We start from the raw sequence: 20,758 nt of genomic DNA, 5'->3' as shown, positions 1-20,758 counted from the left end.
TCATTTTTCAACTCAGAATCATCAACGTTTATATTTTTCTATGTATTATTGTTCCCTATGCCATCAAGAGCATTGGCAATGTAGCATTTCTTTTTAGCCTTCCTCTCTTTTCTCTGGAATTTTTTTTTCAAGAAGCTGACACACATTCTGCAATTTTTGATGCTAGAGCATTCTTGACTTTTCCATTTGTCAATAGAAGATTATAAGACAAAGCCAATACTCATATTCCTTCCTTAAATGGTCTTTACATGTTTTTCCCCTCCTGTGAAGAGCTTATTCTTTAAATGGCTAAGTTTATGAATGTGAAAGCAGTGACAGCCACACCATCACTGCTTCCTGGCTGACAGAGATTGTTAAGACATCATCAATTTTTAAGACATGGTATTATTCAGGGTTCTCCAGAGAGACAGATCAATAGGATATGTGTATAGATACATGAGAGGGAATTTATTAGGGAAATTGGCTCACATAATTATGAAGGCTGAGAAGTCCCACAACAAGCTGTCTGCAAACTGGATGCTGGCAGTGTGGCTCAGTCCAAGTCTGGAAGCCTCGGAACCAGGGAAGCTGATGGTGTGATTATCAGGCCAAGGTCAAAGGCCTGAGAGCTCATATGGGTGCTGCTGGTATAAGTCCTGGAACCCAAAGGATGGGAAACCTGGAGTTCTGATATCCACGGACAGGAGAGAAGAGTATATCCCAGCGCCAGGAGACAGAGTGATACATTCGCCTTTTCCTCTCTTCTGTTCTCTCTGGGCCCCCAACAGACTGGCTGGTGCCCGCCCGTACTGAGCGTAGATCTTCCCCATCCAGTGCACTCAGGTTCACATGCTAATCTCCTCTGGAAACACTCTCGTAGACACACCCAAAAAGAATGCTTTACCACGTTTCTAGGTATTCCTTAATCTAATCAAGTTGATACCTAAAATTAGCCAACACAGACACATTCCAATTTCAGAGATGCTATAGTGTAAAATATGTATCTTAGAATTAATGAGATATAGGTAGTTCCAGATCTAAATCTAAATTATGTATTTATGTTTTGTTTTGACTTTGTACCAAGTGAATGAATTTTTTTTTACCTGTTCAAGTATCAAAATTGAGGACTAGATGAGGCAGAGATTGCTAAGTATTCTGCAGAATACATTTTCTCCTTCTTTTAATAAGAGAACACTTCTCCCACTGAATTTTTGCAGGACAGTGGCTGTAGAGCTAAATATACATTTTCCAGAATGCTTTGCATAAAAAGGTGGCCATATAACTAAATTTTGGCCAAAGAATATAAGCAAAAGTGATATGTGCAACTTTCACATCTCATGTTTCCAAGAAAGTTTTGCCCTACCCTTCTTTTCTTGTGCTTTTCTGTGAGCTGGAATAAGGACACGGTTCTGGGAAACATGGGAATAAAGTCATCCTCTAAATTGGTAGGAAAAAAAGACAGAAGGAACCAAGTCTCTGGATGACCCATGGGGCAGAGTTTCCCACCTGCCTTGTAACACAGGAAAGAAATATATTACTCGAATTACTATATTTTGGAGTTTCTTTGTTACAGCTGCCTACCACATACCCTGCATTAATTCACTAAGTGCTAGAAGTATCATGAGTTTTCTAGACTACTTTGGCTCATCTTCTTGACTCAAGGGAAGAGACTGGATTATTTTTAAATGAGGCAGGCCTGAGGATTTCTGGTACTTAGAAGTCCATAAAACTCCAGAAGCCAAGTCCACTGAGATTCTGCATCAATTCAACTATAGCTTGAATACTCCTTAGGCCCAACAGCTGCTAATGCTGGGAAAGGTTTTTGTTTTTGTTTTTAACATTTTATCCTCAATTTCACCATATCAATGGGCACATGCCATATGAAGGGAAACCAGGAAGGGCTTATACATCCTGGTCCTCGATTATCAGTTCTCACTTTACAATGATGCTCTAGTCTCTTCACCAGTCACATCTACAACTTAATCATAATGAACAAGTCTCTCTTTTCCATTTCATTCCGACAAGTGGGCTCATGCCCTGCCTTTATTCTCTGCAGTTCAGTTTGGCCATAATGTTAAAGGAAATTACACTATGGTTTTAAGGGAAGAAAAAAAAGCCTTAGTGTCCACAAGATCCCAAAACATACTATAAAACTAGTGGTCTTGGTGAGGTAATAGGTGGTGGATTGTGGAAAAGTATAGGGAGTCCAAAACAGACTCTTGTATTATGGGAATTTGCAATAAAAAGATATAATTCAAATCAAATGATAAGTGACATTGGAATAGTAATTTCAAAAGAAGATAACTTAGATTTCAATTTCAAATTGGACCCTAAAATAAATTTCTGATGGAGTTTAAGTTATCTAGCACTACAAAAGTGTTAGAAGAATGTGTAAGACCTGTGCTCCATGCACAAATCCCACACACACTCCAGGATGGCTCACCTCACAAAGACCATGAGACAGAGACCATTGCAATCAGGCAAGAGGAATTTTATTCCAGCATGCTGGGGTCACTTAGTCTCCTGGACAGAAGCGACCCCGAGTTTACAGCACAAGCACCTTTTATACAGTTTTTCTGAACAGATCTTTGTGACAGGATGAGTTGTTGGTTATCTGTGGTGCCTTTAGATTTATGGGTAGACTTTAGCAGGCTGGTACCCTGATAGATTTGTGGCGCCTTTAGATTTACAGGTGGGCTTTAGCAGGCTGGTACCCTGATAAGGAACAGCGCATTTCTCAATCATTTATCTTCCCTGGGGTCTGGCCAGGTGGCCTTTAGATAAGGAATTAGTCAGTTCCTGGAACCGGGTAGGGGTCATTCCCTTCCTGGAATGTTTAGTGTGCTCAGGCTCACCTGACCTTTGTATGGCCCCTTAGAAGCTGCTTTACTTAAAATGTTTTTAGCAAGCATTTGTTACAAAACTGCGTATATTAAAGTTATATTTTTCTACAATTCCCCTACAATTTCCTACAATTTCCTACAAATGATCATTATTTTAAACAATTTGGTGATAAAGTTTCCAAATCTTCAAACAAAGCCAAAAACATAAAACACTGAAAGATTTGATGATTCAGAAATTCAAATTTTTTTATGACATAACATACCACATGCAAGTCAAAAGAGAAGCATTAGACTAAACAAATATATCTTAGATAAAGAGTTATATACATTACATGAAAATGCATTTCTAGAAATCAATAAGAAACCGACAAGTAGGATATTCATTGGTAAAGAAATACAAACAGCCAAAAGAAATATGAAAAGATTCTCCATCTCATTGGTAATAAGGAGAATGCCAATTAAAATAATAGTGGCGAGTCATTTCCACTCATCATATGGACAAAAGTGAAAAGACTGATATTACAATGCTGAGGTCGGAGATTTTCACCTTGATTGTGCTAGGAATGGAATGCAGGTGCTCAGATATTTCTCCCATCTCTCTGGGCAATGAGTAGATGTCTGAGGCCCAGAGAGCTCCCAGACAATAGCTTCTCAGTGTAGAAGCATCTTCTGTTTACAACTGGGTAAGGTAAAAATAATAGCATTTCTGCGAATGTTACACTGTGATAAAGTCTGGGTAGGGCTGGTCTAGGGTTTGGGAAAACAAGACACTCTTGGTGTGCCTCTCTGAAAGGACAATTTAGTACATTCTCTCAAATTTAAAGTAGTTGTGACCTTTGTATTGGAAGTTCCACTTTGGAGAATCTACACTGCAGAAATGTTTACACATGTGCAGAAAGAAAAATATATATACACATACAAAAATGTAGGTTCATTACAGCATAGTTAATTGTAAAATATTAGAAACAAATGTTCTAAATGTTAACTCATAAAGCAATAATTAAACAAATTATATTATATAAATACTAAGGAATATTATGTAGGAAATAAAGGAAAGAAGGAAAGGAAGAGAAGGAAGAAAGATACATTTAATGAATGTATGATTATAATATGTTATTTATAATAAAGTAAATGGTGTAACAATATGTATATCATGATTCCATTTATCTTAAGATATATATATATATATGAATACACACACATATATACCTATACATGCATTTCTACAAATCAATAAGAAATAGACAAATAGGGTATTCATGGATGAAGAAATACAAATAGCCAAAAGAGATATGTTTGTGTTTGTGTCTGTGTGTCTGTGTGTGTGTAAATGTGTGAACAATGGTCTAGAAAGACGGACTTCAAAATTTTAAAAATGGTTATGTTAAACTTTGGCCAAAATAGCCCTGTAAGCTACATACATCTTCCCTCCCCCACAAAATATCCACATGGCATTAGTATATGTATATATTTAATGCACCAAAAAGAAACAGCTGTGCTGACAACAGGATGATCATTCCTGTGATCCAGAAAAGGAACAAAAGTACAGAAAGTACAGAGAACTGAGAAGGCTCAGACTCGCAGGTTCTCCCAAAAGGAATCTGCAGAAGGAGCCAGGAATTGAAGTCAGGCAGGGTAATGAGATCGTGGAAAGGAAAAGGAGCCAGTGTCACTGTGGGAAATGGAAGTTGAGATGGACTCCTCCAGTATGAAAAGAGATCAAGTTAGAGCTATAATCCTTGCTCTGAACTCACCTAGTACCCAGCTGCTGTCAGGATGGCAGCAGGAAGTTTGGACAGACAGACTAACATGAAGTGAGCTAAGATGCCCTATGGCTCACAAATAGGATCTGCAGGAGGGCCTCGAGTCACCAAGGGGAGACCTGATTCACAACGGGGGACCTAGGTGGGTCATGCGGAGGCTACCACACCATCCAACAGGGAGAGGGGAGATCCAGGTAATAGGACACATACACACGCACGTGCTCGCAAAACTCCTACTGAAGATGAGTTTGCACACTGAAACTCATATAGAAATCAATGTGGCCATATATATGACTTTTCTTAGTGTGAACCAATAGTTTAACTTTAGCAATATGCCCTAGAGAAAATCTTACACATGTGCACAAGGATATATAGACAAATATGCTTACCGTATCTTTGCTTATAATAACAATTGCAAATAACGTAAATGTCCATCAATAGGGAATAGTTAAACAAAATATGGAATATTAATACAATAGATTACTCCATAGAAGTTAAAGTAAATGAGGATTTTTCTCTATTAACAAAGATCTCAAAAGGATAGTATTGAGTAAAAAGAAAAGTAATTTGTGAACAATACACATAGCATATAATTTATGTAAATAAATGATATATACTGTTTGCTTGTTCATTAATGTACAGTTTAAAAAAACATGAAGAATACACGCCAACTTCATGATAGTAATTGCCTTTGGGAAGAGGTATATGATGTAGTTGGGGGTGAACAAACAGATTTCAACTTTATCTATAATGTTCTCTTTCTTATATTTTGAAAATTGGGTGAAATATGCAAATATGCTACATTTGGTCATTCTGAATAGTGCGCAGTTGATACCCAGATGCTTGCTATATTATTTTCTGCATTGGTTAGTTCTTTCAAAACTTTTCAGAAAAGGAAGTTAAGTGAAGGAGGGTAAGATTGAGGAATGTATGTGAGAAAGGGAAATTTCAGCTTTGACTCTGTTACTTCTGTAATAGGAGGCTGAATGGGATGTAACTGCTATTTTAGAATCTGTAACAGGCTTAAAGCTGAGCACCAAGAGACACTAACTACCTTCCTTTCCAAGGAGAGCATATACCTTTGAAGGGCAAGACTCCTCTAGGATATACAGGAGAGCCCCAGTTCCATTTTCTCCTCATCTCTACCCAGCATATCACAAGGGAAGCCTGGGCAAGTGGCAGAAGGCCTGGGGAAGTGCTGTCATCCCCTCCCTTTCCCTTCAGCCTTCACCACCATGGAAAAGTGATGGGGCTCCAAAGGTACCACCTGTATACACTGGAGAACCTGTAAGAAGTGGACACTGGAGTCTGAGTCAGTTTTAGCACTGAACTACCAGATTAATACTGGGCCAATGTGGGGCAGGAGAGGAAGGCCCAGGATGGCTCTAGTGTTTTCTCCATTCTCAGCTGGGCCCAGTTCTCTGCTATGCCCCACCAGCTCTTTTCCCTTGGATTTTTTTCCCTTTTGTTACTGGTTACAAATCACAGCTTGCTCCCAGGACCATTTGTCTTGTTCAAAGACAAGCATCGAGGCCCTTTCTATTAGCTAGCATTGGGAAGTGACAAAGGCTACAGAATCCTACAAAGTCCGGGTTGGTGCAGTCCCTGGTCTGGAGACCACTGGAAGTCCCCTTGTACTTCACCTTCACCTCTTGTGGGTGAGAATGGGGTTTACCAAACCTAAACACACTGCTGATTGGCTCTCCAGGGCCCAGCATGGCTCCATGAAGCTTTCTTTCCAGTACAGTAGTGCTTGTCTATCATGAGTTGTGTGGATATTTGTAAATCAATAGATTATGTGACAGCCTTTTGTGAACTGACCAAAGCCAACTTGGTCACAACTCAGATTCTTTTTGGTAAATCACAGAAGCCACCAAAGAAGTCTGTGGTGGAGAGGGTTTAAAAGCTATCACAAACCTTTCTACTATGTTTTAATGAAAGCAAGGCTCAGACTCAGTTATGCCAGAGAGAGACATATTGCACAAACATCCATAAGCATAGCAGGCACAAAATAATCATATGATCTACTCTGCAACTTGGGGAAGTCACAGGCCATTCTTTAGGATCTCCTTCTCTGTGTGGCATGTTCCTGCAGGCATGTGGCCACATATCCTAGGTAGGATTTTATTACTTCTATTCAAAATCATGCAATCAAAAATCCTCCTGAATAAGTGGTTCTTGACTGAAGTGATTTTGCCCTGCAGGAGACATTTGACACTGTCTGGAGATATTTTTCATTGTCATAAGGAGAATACTACTGGCATCTAGTGAGTATATGCCAAGGAAGTTATTAAACATACTGCAATGCACAGGACAGCCTCCCTGCACCAAAGAATTACTCAGTGCAAATGTCAATAGTGCTGAGGTTGAGAAACCCTGTCCCAAACCGATGGCTGGACACAGAAGCAATTAGGGACCAAGCCTCTGACACCATGTCAAAGGGGGTAGGGTACAAGCCTTGCCAGATTCTGATATTCTATTCCTGCAAGAGTGGAGACAGTGCCTTTAATGTATTTTAGTCAATCTACGTATATTAAATACTTTTAATTTCACCAATGAGCTTCCTTTTCCAGCACTTATCGTACTAATTAACAAGTCACCATTTTCACCAATTAAAAATTTTTTTTCTGACATCAGTGTGCTAATTAGTAAAGCTTCAGTTGTTGATTAAGCTATAGATAGCAAAAGGCAGGGGATGGATTTAAGAAGCATTAAATATTGCAATTTAGCCAGAATGTCAGGCACCTGCTAGGAGATCTCAGAATATGATGGTACTTCAAAAAGCCCAAGGAAAGATAGAATTAAAAGATAACATGAATCCTTCCATGGACTTTCTGAAGTACCCCTGTACAAGGCTTCCAAGGTAAGCTAGAACAAGAAAAGGAGGCCTTTAAATGAGCTCCTGGGTCACTTTTGTACAAATTCTCCACCAAGGCAATGAGTGTAACAGTGAGCATTAAGTCCCAGGCACTGTCAAGCTCTCTTTGTAGCTCACTTGGATGGGCTGGAAATGCCAGTGGACAAACAGGTACACTTTGCCCCCATTGTCATCCTGACTAGAAGTTGGAATACTTCACCTACTTTAGCAGAGCTGAATAATTCATATCCTAAGTAGCTATTCAATATTCTATTCTTTATTTAGCCAAATCTTGCCTGCAGGGTTTCAGGGAATTGTACATTTTCTAAATCATTAAAAATTTTATATATTTTCCTACAGAGCGCCACTACTACAACTCAAAAAGGAAAGAGAAAAAACTTTACGAGCTTCAAACTTTGAGTTTTAAATATCCTCTAAACAAAAAAGAAACAAAATATATTTATGTATTTAGACATGTAGGTATTACATCGTAGATATATAAATGTTAAATATACATATTTCAGCGTTGTATTAGTCTGTTTCTGTTGCTTATAACAAAATACACAGAACTGGGTACTTTGAAAGAAAATGAAATTTATTGCTTACAGTTTCAGAAGCTAAGAAGTCCAAAGTCTAGGGAACATATCTGGTGAAGGCTTTCTTTGGTGGTGACTTCAGGGATGGCAGATTATCATATTGCAAAATGGCGGAGCAGAGAGAGAGACAGACTCTTCATGTTAAACCCTTTTAAACCCTCCAAACCATGCCCATGGCCACCATTTTTAATCCATTCACTATGGTATGGTCCTATTCAAGGTCCTCTTCAAGGCCATAATAGGTTTTCCCACCCTCTTAACAGTCACAGTGGGGGCCAAGTTTCTAATACATACTTGGGGGACACAATTCAAGCTTCAGTGATTCGGGGAGGGACATAATTCAATCCACTACAAGCTTCTTTTCCTAAGTTGATAAAAAAGGAACACTAGTTATTAAATATTAAAATATTAAATAAAGTTATTTAATGAGAGTTGGAAAATCAACATAGCAGCCATGGAAGTTTAGAAGGGGGAAATTTACCTAAATATACAGTTCTTCAAAGTCAGACAAGAAATATGATCTACCTAAAAGTTGAATGAATTGATTTATATTATATAATCAAAAAAAAATCAGAACTCTCTAGCACATAAACCTGTTAATCACTTTGTAGATAAGTGCTATAAATTATATATAATTTAGTGGATGAGACTAAAGTCATTTTGTCAGACATATATTAATGGGGGGAAGCCTTATACTAAACTATTAGCATTCTAAGGGTGAGAAATGGCATCAGTTATTTACTTTTAAAAACTTGAAAAAAGAAAATGTATTCAAAAGCCAGATGTATTGCTACACAACTATGCCAATTGTATGGCTAGGCATTTCATAACTAAAGACAAAACGTTTCATTATTTTATTTATACTGTTTCCATTTGTATTGTCAGGGTTAGGGCTCAAACCCATTGTACAGACTGGATCACCAGATCCCTCACATGCCAGGCTGGGTCACCAGACCCCTCAATTACCACACTAGGCAATTGGGAAAGATCCCAGGAGCCATTAGCAGATGACACGAGCTCAGTCCTCAGCAGCAATAGCAGCAGCAGCAGGATCCTGGGGACACTGGTAGCAACAGCTTGCGGCAACAGCCTCCAGCAGCAGCAGCAGCAGCCTCTCCATGGCCCCCTCCCCACGGGGCATCCTGGGGGCGGGGCGACACCATGGATCAGACCCAGTCGTCCTTTATACTTAAATCCATAACCCAGGACACCTGGGTGCACACATGCAACTACATCAGACGATAACCAAGGAACACCTGGACACATGTGCATATTTACATCAAATGCTGGGCAAGATTCTGAACATCTGAGGGGCCCTGACCATTTTCCTTCACTTTCCCTACAACCCACCCCTTCAGAGTCCCTCGCTGTACAATCTATGCGTTCAGAATCTTGCGCTATGTTCTCTTAGTGAGGATAAGTGACCCTTGCATCCATATTACATATTCCATCCCAACAGTCCCAACAGTCTTTAGCTTGTTCCAGCACCAACTCAAAAGTTCAAAGTCTCATCTGAGACTAAAGGCAAAACTCCTTTCAACTGTGAACATGTAAAGAGTCAAAAACAAGTTTATCTACTTCCAAGATACAGTGGGACAGACATTGGGTACACATTCCCATTCCAGAAGAAAGGAACAGGCCAGGAAAGAGAAAAAACAGGACCCAAACAAATCTGAACCCCAAACAGGGCAAACATTAAGCACAGTGGGATATCTGGGCCCCCAAAGCATTGGGCAGCCTCGCCCTACAGCTCTGCCAGGTGCAGCCCATGGAACTGCCCTGGTGCCTGCAACTTTTCCAGGCTGGCACTGCACGTTGCCAGCAGCCCCCCAATTCTGGGCTCCCAGTGGCAGCCATGCTATCCTGGCTCCATTAGACATTTCCTCAATGGGGGTTCTCTGTGGCGACTCTGATCCCACTTTTCTGCTCCACATTGCTCTGTAGATGACCTCTGAAGCGGCTCCACCCCTGCAGCAGGTCTCTGCCTGAGTACCCTGGCTTTTTCTTAAGTCTTCTGAAATCTGGGTGGAGGCTACCACGCCTCCACTGCTCTCAGGTTCTGCTGGTCTGCAAACTCAACACAACGCAGCCACCACCTAGGTTTCCGGCTTGTGCTCTCTGGAGCTGCTGTGATAACCACACTTGGGGCCACCCGAGGCAGGATTGCTCCAGCCAGAGCAGCTGGGATGCAGGGAGCAGTTTCCGAGGGCAGCAGCACCCCAGGTCTGTCCTCCAGAGAAACTCAGTTCTCTTAGGCCTCCGGCCTATGATGGGAGGGGCACTCTCCCCAACTTCTGAGATGCCCTCAGGGCCCTTCTCCCATTGTCTTGGCTATTAGTATTTAGCTGCCCCATCCCTGGCTCCTGAATTACTTGAATCAGTTCAGCATACAGCCCCACCATTCACTCACATCTCGGGGAGTTCTCCAGCCTTTGCGCACAGTTCCCACAGCTGCCTTGCCCATTTCATCAGAGTAGCTGCCCCGCCCTTGTGAATATCTGCAGCTCTCCTGCAACTGCTGCCACAGAGACAGGCGCCTAGTAACAGAGATTAACTTTGCCGCCTTTTCACCAGGTGAAAACATACTTGAAATTATGCTGGGGCACCTGTCCTCAGGTCATCTGCCCATCTGCATGTGGGCATCTTTTCTTGGGTTTATATGGCATCCGGTGAGCCATTGGGTCTAAGTGGCCCCCTTCAAGCCTTCTCGGGTTTAAGTGGCACCCAGTGAGCCATTTGCCTTTGGACAAACACAACGTGCATTTACTACATCATCTCCAGAGCACCTGACACCATCCACCCCTAGGTCCCATAGCTTCAGCAGCCAGGGGCTCTCCCTGTTTCTACCACTTTACTGTTTCCCCAAGCCAACCAAATCAACCTGGGTATATGGGACATAGGTAGTGAATTGGGTCACCTGTGGTTTGCCTATCGGTCCACCCAGTCTCATAGGCTGCTTGTGCTTCACTTTCTGATGAGCAGGTCATTCCAGGAGACACACAGTCTCCCCCAACTCACCATCGGGTTCATCATTCGTCTTTGGTGTCAGAAGCAGAGATGACCTGTTGCTGGACTTCAGCCTCCAGGGCATGTATTGCATTTTCAACCTGTCTGCTTTCTTCTGCAAATCTTGAAACTATCACGCTTTATGGAGTTTCTGGTCCATGTTGGCTCACAGTACAGTGAGCAATAGCTAGACCCCAGTCAACAGGAAAGCAGCCACTGAGCACCACATACTCAAGGGTAGCCACATTTCCTCCCCCTCCCGAGGGCCTTTCTGCTTCTTACCTGCTTGGCATCCTACCCACAATGCCAATTGCCAGGCTCTTTTACCTCCCCAGAATCCTGCCACAACTACACAAATTGCTGGGCTCTTGCACCTTTCCAGAATCCTGCCATCTATGCCAGTTGTAAAGCTGCAGACTATGCCAATTTTATGGCTAGACATTTCATAGCTAAAGCCAAAATGTTTCTTTATTTTAGTTATAATGTTTCCATTTGTATTGTCAGGGCTAGGGCTCAAACCCTTCAAACCCATTGTACAGACTGGGTCACCAGACCCCCCACACACAAGTCCACGCTAGGCAATTGGGAAAGATCCCAGTAGCCATTGGCAGACGACACAAGCTCAGTCCTCAGCAATAGCAGCAGTAGCAGCAGCAGTGGTGGTGGCCTCTCAGGGCACCCCAGGGGCACCGGCAGCAACAGCCTCCAGCAGCAGTAGCGGCCTCCCGGTGACCACCCAGGGACACCCCAGGGGTGGGGGGTGCCGTGGATCAGAGCTACTCATCCTTTATACTTAAGTCCATAACCCAGGACACCTGGGTGCACATGCGCAACTACATCAGAAAATAACCAAGGAGCACCTGGGCACATGTGCATATTTACATCAAATGCTGGGCAAGATTCTGAACATCTGAGGGGCCCTGACCATTTCCCTTCATTTTCCCTGCACTAAAACACATAGAGATCATAAAAACATTGTCAAAATTTATCATTTATAAACACTATTAAAAGTTTAGTGAGCTACTATCAAAATGATTAAGTGATTTAAAGAGTTTAATGAGAAATGAACTAAATGATCAAATACGTTTATGTGCCTCATAAATAGCTGAGGCTACTCTATAGCATTTAGTAATGAAGAAATAAATTCTGATCACTCAACTATGATAATCCCAATGACCAAACAAAAGGGATAATATATACAAAATGGGATGAGCATTGTCTATGGAGCACAGATATCATTTTTTTTAAGAATATTTAACAAATTGGTAGTGCTAACTCTGTAAGACCTTCACAAATATCGACTCATTCAATCATCCTAATAACCTGATGATATAAAATACTATCATTATTCCCTGTTTTACAGATGAGGAAACCAGGGTTAAGCAATTTGCCTGTGGTCACAGCAAAAGACTCACAAATCCACAAGAAGCACTAAGTAGCCAAGATTTATTGAAAATGTTTGTCAACACACTATGTTTTAGAACTGTGGTTATTAGAGGTGGGAAAGGGGGAAGAGGATGGGAGGTTAGCAAGAAATTAGTTAAGGGTCACAAAGATTGATTACGTTTTGTAAATATGACTATACTAATCACCCTGATTTGATCACCACATTTTGTACACATGTGTTGATATGCAAATCTGTATCCTATAAATATATATAATCAATTATGTTTTGGTAAAAAAACCAATTATACCTGTGTAGTGGATTGGATTATGTCCCCCTAAACCTCATTGAAGCTTGAATTGTATCCCCCACATTTTATGTATTAAAAACTTAGCCCCCACTGTGACTGTTAAGAGGATGGGAAATCCTATTATGGTAATTAAAAGGTGGAGCCTTGAAGAAGTAATTGAATTGTAGGACCATGCAGTAGTGAATGGATTAAAAATGGTGTTCACGGTTTATCTCTCTCTCTCTCTCTCTCCCCCTCTCTCCTTCCACCATCTTGCGATGTGAGACCCCTGGGTCACTGTTGCCAACACCAGATGGACTTTGTACTTCCTGGCCTCAGAAACTGTAAGCAATAAATTTCATTTTCTTTGTAATTACCGAGTTCCAAGTATTTTGTTATAAGCAACAGAAATGGACTAATACAACCTGTTTTTTAAAAAAAATCTTATATTTAGAGTAAGAACACAATAGGTCTCGAATCTATTGGAAAAGATGGTCTGATGTAAACAGATTACATAGGAAAACAATGACTTCATTAGTTTGGCTTTATCTTTCCCATCAGGAATGATCTTCCATCTAAAAAGGACAGAACAAACATCATTAGTAGGGAATGGAACACCTAGACAAAAGGTAAGTTTGAAAGAAAGCACCTAATCACGCTAAATGAGTTCAGGTCTCCACACCCAAATGAATTCCATTTCAGCAGGCTAAAATAACAGGCAGGTGTGATTATGATAACCTTTGAGAGATCCCAAAGAGCAAGACATGAAGATCAAAATTGAAGATAAGCAGATGTCCTGATTTTCAAAAACAAAGGTAAAGTACTATTGCATGTATCCTTGACAGATGTTAATAAACAGAAGAATTCCTAAACAGAAGTTTATGAGCCCTTAGAAAGGTCTCAGTAATTGCCAGAAGTCAGCATGAGTTTCCTAAGAAAAAGACTTGCCAGACTAACCTCATTTCCTGTCAGGATCAGGAAAATGGGTAGCAGGTCTTGTACATCCATGAATCCTATCTATGTCACTTAGGGAGGGACATGTGATGTGTTTCATGGCATGTCATGAGCAAACAGAAAGGAGACCTACCCACCTGCATTCCTGACTGTAAAGCCAAGATTTCTAAACTGGGTCAGATTGCTCGAAAACTTCCTCCCACATAAGTAGCCCTCCAAATAGCCAAATTTGACATTGTAGCCAACAAAAGGAAAATTCAAAGTTGGGTGGTGAGTAGAGGGACAAAAGATAATAGGTGGTATAGTCAGCACAAGGCAGGGTGTGCTCCAAATAAATATAGCCCCAGAATTTGTGGGCCAATTGAGAGAATGATATTCTGTAAAACTACTGCTAGCATAACCAACTTAAAAATAAATGTCATCTGCAGAAGAACTTCATTCAAATGGGGTTTACAAATGTGTTTCTCAGATATCTAAAGAGATTCCCAAACCTGATTAAGAAGCCAAAATGTTTCAAGCATAATCAAGGTTACCTGCTGATATCACTAATGGAAAGAAAGAGGTAATCGAATTAAATTTATTATCATCTGACTGAGGAAATTATGAGTTAACAGAAGGGTAGCACAAGCCACATGGCATAGAGAGAAAACAGCCAAAGAACAAGAATTTGGCTGCATTTATCCAACATGTTCCAAAGCAGAGTGATATTGTCTTGGCACTAATGACAATTTTTTGTTAATATTTTGATAGCTCTCCCTCTAGTCCTTTTAGTAAAGCACATTGCAAAGGTTTTCATACTTTTTATTTTTGCTTAGCATTGTAATGTAAGAATTTCCCCATATTATTAAAAACTGCTAATAAACACAATCTCATTGGCATCACAATATTTCTTCATATAGAGATGTCATGATTTACTTACCTATTGCTTTATGTTTTGTCTTTAATTTTTGTGATTATCAATATTCTACAATAATGTAAAACTTTTTCTCTGCTTTGTATTATTTTCTCAGGATGGATTTTGGAAATAGAATTACAGATCCAACAAATACTAACATTTTAAAGCTCTTGACACATATTCCTAAATTTCTTTCCTTTACTCTCTCATCAGTATGGTTAATCTTCAAAACAATTAAATCTTTGACAATTTAGAAGGTAAAATTACATCCTGTTTTAATTTGTATTTCTTAATGAGGCTGAACATGTTTCCATATATTTATTTGCCATTTAATTTTTCTCTTTTGAGAATTGTGTGTTCATGCCTTCTGTCTAGTTAGTTTTAGTAATTTTTCTCATGAATTTGAATGATCTTTCTTTGTTAAAGAAACTAAGCACTTACTTGTCATATGTATTTTGCTAATTATTTTTACCAGGTTTTTCTGTGAATTGCATAAGTTGTTTCTTATGTTTTACATTTCTAGATTATCAAAACAGTTTCATTTCCCTTTGTTATTTCTTCTATCACTTTTTTAAAATTAAAAGCCTTTTTAATGCTCAAATTTTTTTTAGTCTAAGTTTTGCTACGGTTTTATCAATAGTACTTTAGTCCACATAGGATATATTTTTAAATATGGTACGAAATATGGATCTAAACCTATTTTTTCTTCTTTCTTGAACGTGCAGCTTACATTTAGGGGATAAATCCTCGTCATCTTTCTGATTTGTGATGCTTCCTTAAAAATATATTCAATTCTTCTGTAAAACAGAATCTATTTGGGGGCTAACTATTCTTTTCCATCAATCAATATATTTTATGCCAGTATTACACTGTTTTAATTAGAAAACCATTTTAATAAAATATAAGTTATAAGTAAGGCTGTAAACTCTCCGTTTTCAAAATTTTTGTCAATTTTCTCCAGTTTATTCTTCTAATTAACCTTTGAAGTACTATAACTTTTTTAGGTTCAAAAAACTCCTAGTGGAATTTTAATTGTACTGTGCTTCATAAGGGTTAGTACTGAAACACCAATATTCCAGGAATAGTATATATTGGAAGACGAATAATCCTCCGTGCTCTTCCTGAAACCATCAAATTATCTTGGTTTTGAGGCTTTGTCCAATAAAAACCTTTGATTGTGAATTAGTTTCCTAAATGCCTTGATGTTGTTTAAATGGCGCCCTAAAATGTTGATAGGTGTTCTTCCTAAAAGCATATATTCACTATTAAAAATAAATACACAAATGTTCTAGCTAATAAAAATATTGTATCTTTTACAAGACTAGAATGTATTAGTCCATTTCTGTTGCTTATAACAAAATACCTGGAACTGGGTAATTTGTAAGAAAACAAAATTTATTGTTTACAGTTTTAGAGGCTGGGAAGTCCAAAGTCCAGTGAACACATCATGGGAGTGCATTCTTTGGTGACTTCGAGAGGGAATCACGGGGTATCACATTGCAAGAAAGGCAGAAGCAAGAGAGAGAGCTTCTCACATGCTCTCCTTTTATAGCCAACAGAACCATGCCCATGACCACCATTAAACCATCAAATGGACTAATCCATTCACTATGGCATGGTCCTCACAATCTAATCACCTCTTCAAGGCCCCACCTCTCAATTACCACAATTACAACAGTTACAGTGGGAATTAAGCTTCAGTGAGTTTGGGGGGACATTCAATCCACAGCAAAGGAAAACAGCAGGTATTGTGTTTTTTAAGTGAAAAGTTAAAAAACAGAATCGGAACCTATATCAGTGTTGAGCCCACCAATATTCTGAATCCTCATAAGTACTGACTGAAGTTGTTAGCTGTTCTGTGTCATTCTCTTGAGTAAAAGAACCAAAAGATTGAAAGGGATATTGAAAATCAGCTCATGATTTATAACCCATCCTATTGTTGAAGCCCCTTGACAACATCCCTGCCAAGAAGTGTTCAAGATTATACTTAAATATTTTCAATAATAGGGAGCTCAGTACCTCCTGAGATAGTTAAAAATAGTTGATTTCATCTTTAGGAAACTCTGATTTTTAGAAATTGTTCCATAGAATAAAATCTCCCTATAACTTCCCAGGTGCATAAATCTTAATCCCCATGCTACCTGAAAATCCATCATACATTTAAGGACATTTATCATATAATCCCTGAATCTTTCATTCTCCAGGCTAAGCATGCTTAATACTCCACTAAATGTCTCATCCATGATGAGGCTTCTAATCTTCTTGTTCATCTAGTGACCCTAACTAGTTTCTCTAATTTACATGGATCACGGGACTTGATTTCAATATCTCCCTTAAAAGATAACTCCAGAACTGACCACAAGAACCCAGTTGAATTGGAGAGGCCCATCCATATAACCCAAAGACAATATTCACTAAAATAAAGCAGTGTAAAAGGATGTTTATTGGAATTTTTTGTTGTTGTTGCACTGAAATTGGTGACTAGAACTCTTAATTGAAAACAAGAGACTTGAAGTACCCCACATTCTAGAGTTACCAAAAATAAGTGTCCAACAGCAAGCTTTCTTCACCCCTTCTTCTCAGGGACTTCAGAAAGACAAAGAGACACTGAAGAGGCTTTGGGGAACACAGCCAAATAGGCTGAGGAAGAGTTAAGAGCTCAAGCAAGAGCTAGATCTCCTTCATCAAGAAATTGTGATTGTGGGAGCCCCAGAGACGGTCTCCGTAGAAAACCAGCTTTGGGACAAATTCTACTTATAAACAGCAAAATCATCAGAGAGAACATGGCATCCTCGTTAGCCAGGAGAAAAGATATTTTCCCTTTTTTTTTCTAGTGTTCTCCCTTCATTGAATAGCTGAGTTCTTGTGGCCTAGAAGAGGGAGGCAGAGGAGGTGTCCCTAACACAGACCGTGCCCTCTCACCCACCAACCCAGCTGTTTGAGTACGAGGAGGAGAGAGGAAGCCGAGCATGCCCATTCCCATGGCAGCCCCCAGAGCCATGTGTAAAGCCTGTACTGGGACAAGGTTAGAAGGGGAATTTGAACAGAGTTGAGATTGAAGATTTTAATTGCAAAAGATGACTGGAAAAGTTACAGAATCTGCCTAAGATATCATCAAGTGACAGGGAAAGAAATTCAGTGGAGCATGGATGAGTCAATGCTAGAACAAAATAAAACCGTTGTGTCTTTATGCCCCACTCACGGGCAGTTTCTCAATAAACCAATTATAAAGCTACATCTTCTTGTTTTGCTTTGACATTTCAAAGTCAATATAGGAAAATACTAAGGCTGATTAGGACCAGTTCCAAATGGCTGCAAGATATTCATTTTCCCTATACGATCCTTGAAATTAACTAAATTTCTATTGTGTTCCAAGATACTGTTAAACAAGGCCCCAAACACCTACAGTTTGAAACGGCATCTGTACAGCTCTTTGAGCCAACTCTGCATATTTGCTTTGCTGCCAAAACTCTCCCTTTAATGAACATGAAGCAGAGTAGAGAAAACTCTATTCTTCAAAGCAACTTTTGGTTTCTCCTAGTAACAACTGTTTAATGTCAAAAGTTCTGATTATTCAACTAATCTAAATAATAAATATTCCATGCTCCACCAATGCCAACTTTTATATACCATGCCATTTTATACCTCTGGGTCTTTGTCCCAACTGCCTCCAATGCCTGAAAAGCCCTTGTCCTCACCTTCTGTATGGGTCTCTCCTAGTCTTCTTTCAAGACTACATCAAATGGTATCACCTGCCCAATCTCTCATCTGGTTAGTTGTTTCCATGGGCCTTTTCCAATACCTCTATGTTAGCACTTAACCCACCATTTTGTATCCCTCTCTGTCTTTAGACAGTGAGTTCCACAAGAACAGAGCTGTATTTTGTTCTTTGTAATCCTATCATCTAGCATGATCAAAGCACACAATTATTGCTCAATAAAAAAATTTTAAATAAATGAATACATCCTCCCATTTATGAATAAAAACAGCTAAAAAACTTGGGAAGGGAGAATGACTGAGTGAAGTAGCATAATCACGATATGTGGTTCTGTGAATTGCTAGATCTTGCCAGCTCTACTGGTTACCACTTTTTGGTTACAAGTCACAGAAACTCAATTCAAACTAGCTTAAGCTAAAAAAGTATAAATAAATAGAGGGAGGAATTACTGACTCACATACCTGGGAAGGACAGGTAAACCTGGCCAAGGGAATACCAGAATTCATGGACTCAGGAAATCTTGTCAGGTCTCTCTCTCCATCTGTCTCTAATCTTGTTTTTCTCTGTTCACCTTCATTCTCTGCAATGTAAACAGGCTTTCAAGGGACATAGTCACCTTTAGATTGGAAATCCCATCCTTGCAGTTCATGATTCAAGAAAAGAAGACTATTTTTCTCTCTCCCAATGTTCTATATAAAATCTCAGGGAAGAGCTTGGCTTGGCCTGCTTAAGTCACATGCTTATCCGTGGACCAATCACTGCAGATAGGAACTTGTGATTGGCCTTGGTCCAAATTAGGAAGTTTTAAACTCATCGTTTTGAATTCCCAGGAATGTTTTAGTTCTTCTGTTTTCTTCCCTAAAATATTTTGATCAGGTTGTTGAGAAACATTGGACGTAAAGAAAATTTTAATGCAAAATAAAATTCATGGGTCAAACTACTCATGGTAATTTGTTATTGTCTAAAAATTGACAAAATTTAGATCTAGGATTTCTGGTTTGGACAATATGGCACACTAGGGATCCTGACACATGCGTGCTACGTAATATATATTTTTCATAAAAAGATTTTTAAAAGTATATTTCAAATTGTTGCAGAAATCTGTAAGAATGAAAGAGAAATCCGCTGAGATCAGCAACATGAAACCAGAATGGTAGGCGAGAATTGAAACTTCTGGGTGAATGTGTGAATCCAGGTGACTTAGGGGTTTGGCTGTAGAGGGCACTGAAGAAATCAGCCTTGGAACAGGGCAGGGAAAGGAGCCAGAAGTAAGATTACTCTATTCAAAAGGTGGAACCAAGGAAGGGATATACCTTCAGGGGAAGAAGTAACAAGATGGAAAAATCCTTTATGCACCAGCAGATAGTAAGAAATATTGCTGGGGACCTGGTGATAGGGGAAGTTTTGTTTGTTTGTTTTGTAATACCCTCAGAAAACATGAACACAGGCCAGCCATCATATACATTTTGGAACAGCATCTATATTGTTTGCATGATTCTAAAAATTGCCAATAGAGGCTTGTAATTTAAGATGAACCATGCTCTAATACCTAATTTAAAGTGGACTCAAGGGCTGGCTGGTTAGCTCAATTGGTTAGAGTGCAGTGTTGGTAACATCAAGTTCGAGAGTTCAGATCCCCATACCAGCCTGTGCCAAAATTAATTAATTAATTAATTAACTCAGAGTTACTGCTCATAGATGCTTGGTAGAAGCAACAAAAATTCTCCCAAGAAGAATGCATGCACAAACTCAACCTCAATAATTCCCACTGATAGAATTACAACCCATATGAGCTCACAATAAAAAATCACAGAACAAAAATGGAAGTTATATAACATGAGTGTGAGTCAAGGGAAAATAAAATAGGATGAGATGTGCAAATTCATTAGATAGTGGCATTATGATACAGAATAAAAAATAAATGTTTAATAATTTAAAAAATAAAGAAGGAATTAAAATTATGATAAAGAACAAGCTTTAATACGTATTCATACACAGAAGGAATGGCGTGCTTCTTATCATACTCATCACTTTCCTAAAACTATAATAAATTTGGCTAAGTTTTATATCACTTTATAAAAAATTAAGAAATGTGAAACAGAATTTTGATTTACCTTTTTCTTATAACATAAAAATCATAGTGACCTACAGCAGTTTAATCTTGACATAATTGTTGTCATCTTTTTAAGTGGATTTTATAAAATTATATGAAATATAATAAATATATTACTATATTTATTTAAAAAATGAAATTTGATTTTTTTTCTAACATAAAATAAGTCTGATTTGGCAAATTTTTTTGACAGAGGGGATTGACTTTGACTATTAGGTCAGATGGGAGACATTTTTTACAAATTGAATGAGATAAATGTTTTCACTGTATATTTCTAAAGTATGTGAGAAGTTAAAAGCATTTAAGAGAAAATAATGAATTGGCAAAACTGTTGAAATTAACAATATTTTTATTTTCTGAT

The sequence above is a fragment of the Cynocephalus volans genome, chromosome 14 (assembly GCF_027409185.1).
Source record: "Cynocephalus volans isolate mCynVol1 chromosome 14, mCynVol1.pri, whole genome shotgun sequence".
Lineage (NCBI taxonomy): Eukaryota > Metazoa > Chordata > Mammalia > Dermoptera > Cynocephalidae > Cynocephalus > Cynocephalus volans.
The sequence above is the reverse complement of the archived record's forward strand: the minus strand, read 5'-3'. Positions refer to the sequence as shown.